The 5,000-nt window shown below is 38.9% G+C and overlaps 2 pseudogenes; both read right to left on the reverse strand.

Annotated features, from left to right (window-relative positions):
- LOC129252253 (large subunit ribosomal RNA) overlaps positions 1–4,231 on the reverse strand; it is an 8,045-nt pseudogene extending 3,814 nt beyond the window's left edge.
- A 442-nt stretch (positions 4,232–4,673) lies between these two features.
- LOC129252223 (5.8S ribosomal RNA) lies at positions 4,674–4,854 on the reverse strand (annotated as a pseudogene).
- Positions 4,855–5,000: the final 146 nt, after the last annotated feature.

Raw genomic sequence — 5,000 nt, forward strand, 5'->3', positions numbered from 1 at the left:
CTAAATTGATACTTGAGCTGAGACAGATTCTCCGAATTGGTCCGCCTGCCGCGTTGAAACAAACGCCTCAAGCGTCGGACAGACCTCCTCTTTGAATTTAACTCACTCGTCCACCATTTCACACCTTTCATTCTCACAGCCCTAGCTTTCCTAAACAATAAGTCATTCACACCCCAGACACATTCATATAGACGAGCAATTTGCTCGTCAACCCCCAATTCCTCAAACTCCCTAAGCGGTATATCCAATACCGCTTCCCTAACAGTATGTCCATATCGGTTCCAGTCGGTACACGAGGTACGCCATCGCCTCAATGGACTCCCCCCTTCTAGCTGCGGGGTACGGGGAGTAACCATAATTTGTATTAAATTATGGTCACTAATTCCCCAACCCCCCCTAACACTCCATTTACACTCGAACCTACCCGCTGCTGCGTCATTCATGAGCGTCACGTCAATGTCACTCACACCTCTAGGCCCCTCAAACGTATACCATACGCTTGGTTCGTTTGCTACAAGAAGGTTATTCGCCACAACCCACTCGCTCATAACCTCACCCCGAGAGTGGCTCCGATATCCAGCAGTATGCCTGGATACCTTGCTGAACCACATCGGGGAGGTAGCATTCGCGTCAAGACACACGATGGCAGGAATGCTACTCTCAAGTAGTAGCACCGCATCAATGTATCTTAAGTAGGGCTCTAGAGGCTCGTCAGACTTGCAGTACAAGCTGACGACATTCATTCTGCCGAATTCCCCCTCGACACACACACATACTCCCCACTGTGATGAGTCAACTACTACACAAGAGTAGCTTGGCTCACACACAGCTACTGCGGCCTTGACTCCAAGGTCCGTAAAGACCCTGAAGCCCCCAGGAAGGCCTCTCACCACCCCATTGGTGGAGTATGGTTCCTGGAGCAAAGCAATGCCGCAGCCCCCCTCCGACATACACGCCCCCAATTCACACATCACGGCATATGACCCCTGACAGTTCAGTTGATATAGTTCAACCATCAATGTCTAGCGTTCGCACGGGCAACAATGGCACAGTACACCGGGCAGACAGTGGACATCATCAGATGTCCGGCTGGCTTGCCCTTAAATGCACAGTTGCGACAATGCGGGGCATTGCCACAACCTGCACTCCTGTGTCCTTCTTGCCCGCACCTACGGCAGACATCCTTCTTGGCTCTGCATTCTGCCACCCTGTGGTCAAACCCCATGCATCGGAAGCAGCCGGGCGTCAGTTGGTCTGGCCGTACCCGGAAGGAAAACCACTTTATGTAGCAACGACCTGCTTCCAGGAGGGCGGACATTAGCATGTCCGTTCCCTCAAGGACAACATTCGTCACCCCATCGGGGCTGACCTTCCAAGGACGGCTGATCATCCTCACGTCCTTCTCACGGCACCCAGGGCTGAACTCCTTGAGGTTCAACCGGAACAACTCTCCCATGAAGTCCTCAGGGGAGATCTCCGTGTGGACCCCCTGGACCACAGTAGATAGGGACAGTAGGAATCTCGTTAATCCATTCATGCGCGTCACTAATTAGATGACGAGGCATTTGGCTACCTTAAGAGAGTCATAGTTACTCCCGCCGTTTACCCGCGCTTACTTGAATTTCTTCACTTTGACATTCAGAGCACTGGGCAGAAATCACATTGTGTCAACACCCGTTAGGGCCATCACAATGCTTTGTTTTAATTAGACAGTCGGATTCCCCAAGTCCGTGCCAGTTCTGAATTGATTGTTAATTGATAATCGTTATAATTTAAAAGGAATATATATCGAATGATATAATTCCTTAAAAATTTTAGCAAGAAAGTTCCACAATTGGCTACGTAACTACTATCCGGGGAACAAGAATCGTAATTCTCTATTTACCCAGAACGAGTACATAAACCATGGTATTGCTTCCCAATCAAGCCCGACTATCTCAATCTTCAGAGCCAATCCTTATCCCGAAGTTACGGATCTAATTTGCCGACTTCCCTTACCTACATTATTCTATCGACTAGAGACTCTTCACCTTGGAGACCAGCTGCGGATATTGGTACGGCCTGTTGAGAAGTTTGCGTGACCCCACCATAAATTTTCAAGGTCCGAGGAGAAAATATCGACACAACAGTAAATGTCATGCTCTTCTAGTCCATCTACCATATCTCTCTTCGAAAGACTTCCATGGTAGTACGACTATAAAACAGAAAAGAAAACTCTTCCGATATCTCTCGACGGCTTTTTTATGGTCGTTCCTGTTGCCAGGATGAGCACAAGGCCCATTTTTAATAACAAACGGATACTCAACAGGTTACGGAATTGGAACCGTATTCCCTTTCGTTCAAAATAATTCAAGTATTTTAATTATTTTTAAATATATTTTTATTAATATTTTTTTTTTTATTAAAAACTTGAAAATTTTCGGCTTTCGCCTTGAACTTAGGACCGACTAACTCGTGATCAACCACTGTTCACACGAAACCCTTCTCCACTTCAGTCCTCCAAGGTCTCATTCGATTATTTGCTACTACCACCAAGATCTGTACCAATAGCGGCTCCATGCAGGCTTACGCCAAACACTTCTAAGCACACTATTGTACCCTCCTACTCACTAAAGTTTCAAAATTTATAAATCAATCGAAATTGTTTTATAAATCATCTACTTTAGCGGTAATGTATAGGTATACAACTTAAGCGCCATCCATTTTAAGGGCTAGTTGCTTCGGCAGGTGAGTTGTTACACACTCCTTAGCGGATTACGACTTCCATGTCCACCGTCCTGCTGTTTTAAGCAACCAACGCCTTTCATGGTATCTGCATGAGTTGTTAATTTAGGCACCGTAACATTACGTTTGGTTCATCCCACAGCGCCAGTTCTGCTTACCAAAAGTGGCCCACTGGGCACATTATATCATAACCTCAACCTTCATATCAAGAAAGGTGAGGTTCTTACCCATTTAAAGTTTGAGAATAGGTTAAAATCGTTTCGACCCTAAGGCCTCTAATCATTCGCTTTACCAGATAAGATTATTTTATATAATTTTTAAATGCACCAGCTATCCTGAGGGAAACTTCGGAGGGAACCAGCTACTAGATGGTTCGATTGGTCTTTCGCCCCTATACTCAATTCTGACAATCGATTTGCACGTCAGAACTGTTTCGGTCTTCCATCAGGGTTTCCCCTGACTTCAACCTGATCAAGTATAGTTCACCATCTTTCGGGTCACAGCATATATGCTCAAGGTACGCTCCAGTTAGAGGTATAAATAATAATAAATTATCATTATACATAACTATATGGAACGCCCCGGGATTGAATTAATTGACTATTTATTAAAAAATAGACTAAAAATTAATCCCATTATATTTAAGTTAAGTTAATTATGCCATTAAGTTTAATATAACTCAATGACTTGCACATATGTTAGACTCCTTGGTCCGTGTTTCAAGACGGGTCCCGAAGGTATCCTGAATCTTTCGCATTGTTAATCATATAAATGCATACAAATAAATATTAATATCATAGATATTAAATTTTTTGTAAAATTCAAAAAATGAATTTTAGCATTATATATAATAAAATCTATCAACACTTTATCAAATCATTAGTATTTATTTTATGTTAATATGCTTAAAAAGCAAATTAATTTAAATAAACTTAATATCACCAATGATCTTTTGATAAATACTTTATTATGTTAATAGATTACAATGTCCTTATATGAAAAAAATGCACATTATTTTTTTAATTATTTAATGATGAATTTTTCATAATGGATATTCAGGTTCATCGGGCTTAACCTCTAAGCAGTTTCACGTACTATTTAACTCTCTATTCAGAGTTCTTTTCAACTTTCCCTCACGGTACTTGTTTACTATCGGTCTCATGGTTATATTTAGTTTTAGATGGAGTTTACCACCCACTTAGTGCTGCACTATCAAGCAACACGACTCTTTGGAAATATCTTTCTAGTAATCATTAACGTTATACGGGCCTGGCACCCTCTATGGGTAAATGGCCTCATTTAAGAAGGACTTAAATCGTTAATTTCTCATACTAGATATTAAGATATTCCATACACTGCATCTCACATTTGACATATAGACAAAGTGACTTAGTGCTGAACTATTTTCTTTTCGCTCGCCGCTACTAAGAAAATCCTTGTTAGTTTCTTTTCCTCCCCTCATTAATATGCTTAAATTCAGGGGGTAATCCCATATGAGTTGAGGTTGTTTTAATATTCTTTTTTTATCTTCTCACAATTTAATAAAAAAATTATATCATCTTTTCATCTCTATTTTTCTTTTCTCCTTTTATATATTGTAAATATATAAAAATAATAATAATGTAAAATGAGGCAATCCTAGAATAAAAAATTTAATTTTTATGCTAGACATTCCTCCTTTTAATTACATATATAAATTATTATTTTATATATATATATAAATAATATGAAAATTTTTTGTAAAGAATACTTAGATTCAATATTTTCATCATTTCATTTTATTTGAGAGGATTTTTTTTTTAAAGAATATATAATAAATAAAATTCATTATATATCTTTATTTTTTTTGCTATTAATATTATGAATTATTTAAAATCCAATAATATACACATTTGCTTAAATTCAATTATTTTTATAAAAGAATAAGCAACTTATTTAGCATAGTCTTACAACCCTCAACCATATGTAGTCCAAGCAGTACTTTAAAATTGAATTTAATGTACATAACAGCATGGACTGCGATATGCGTTCAAAATGTCGATGTTCATGTGTCCTGCAGTTCACACGATGACGCACAGTTTGCTGCGTTCTTCATCGACCCATGAGCCAAGTGATCCACCGCTTAGAGTATTTTTTTATTTATTTTTATTTATAACAAATGTCAATTTTTTTTTGCATATATTAATTGAAAGAGTAAAATTAAATAATATTAATAATATATAAATTGATTTTCTTTCAATAATATATATCAAATATATTTAACTCTAAACATTTTT

Source organism: Anastrepha obliqua, unplaced genomic scaffold, assembly GCF_027943255.1.
Source record: "Anastrepha obliqua isolate idAnaObli1 unplaced genomic scaffold, idAnaObli1_1.0 ptg000165l, whole genome shotgun sequence".
NCBI lineage: Eukaryota > Metazoa > Arthropoda > Insecta > Diptera > Tephritidae > Anastrepha > Anastrepha obliqua.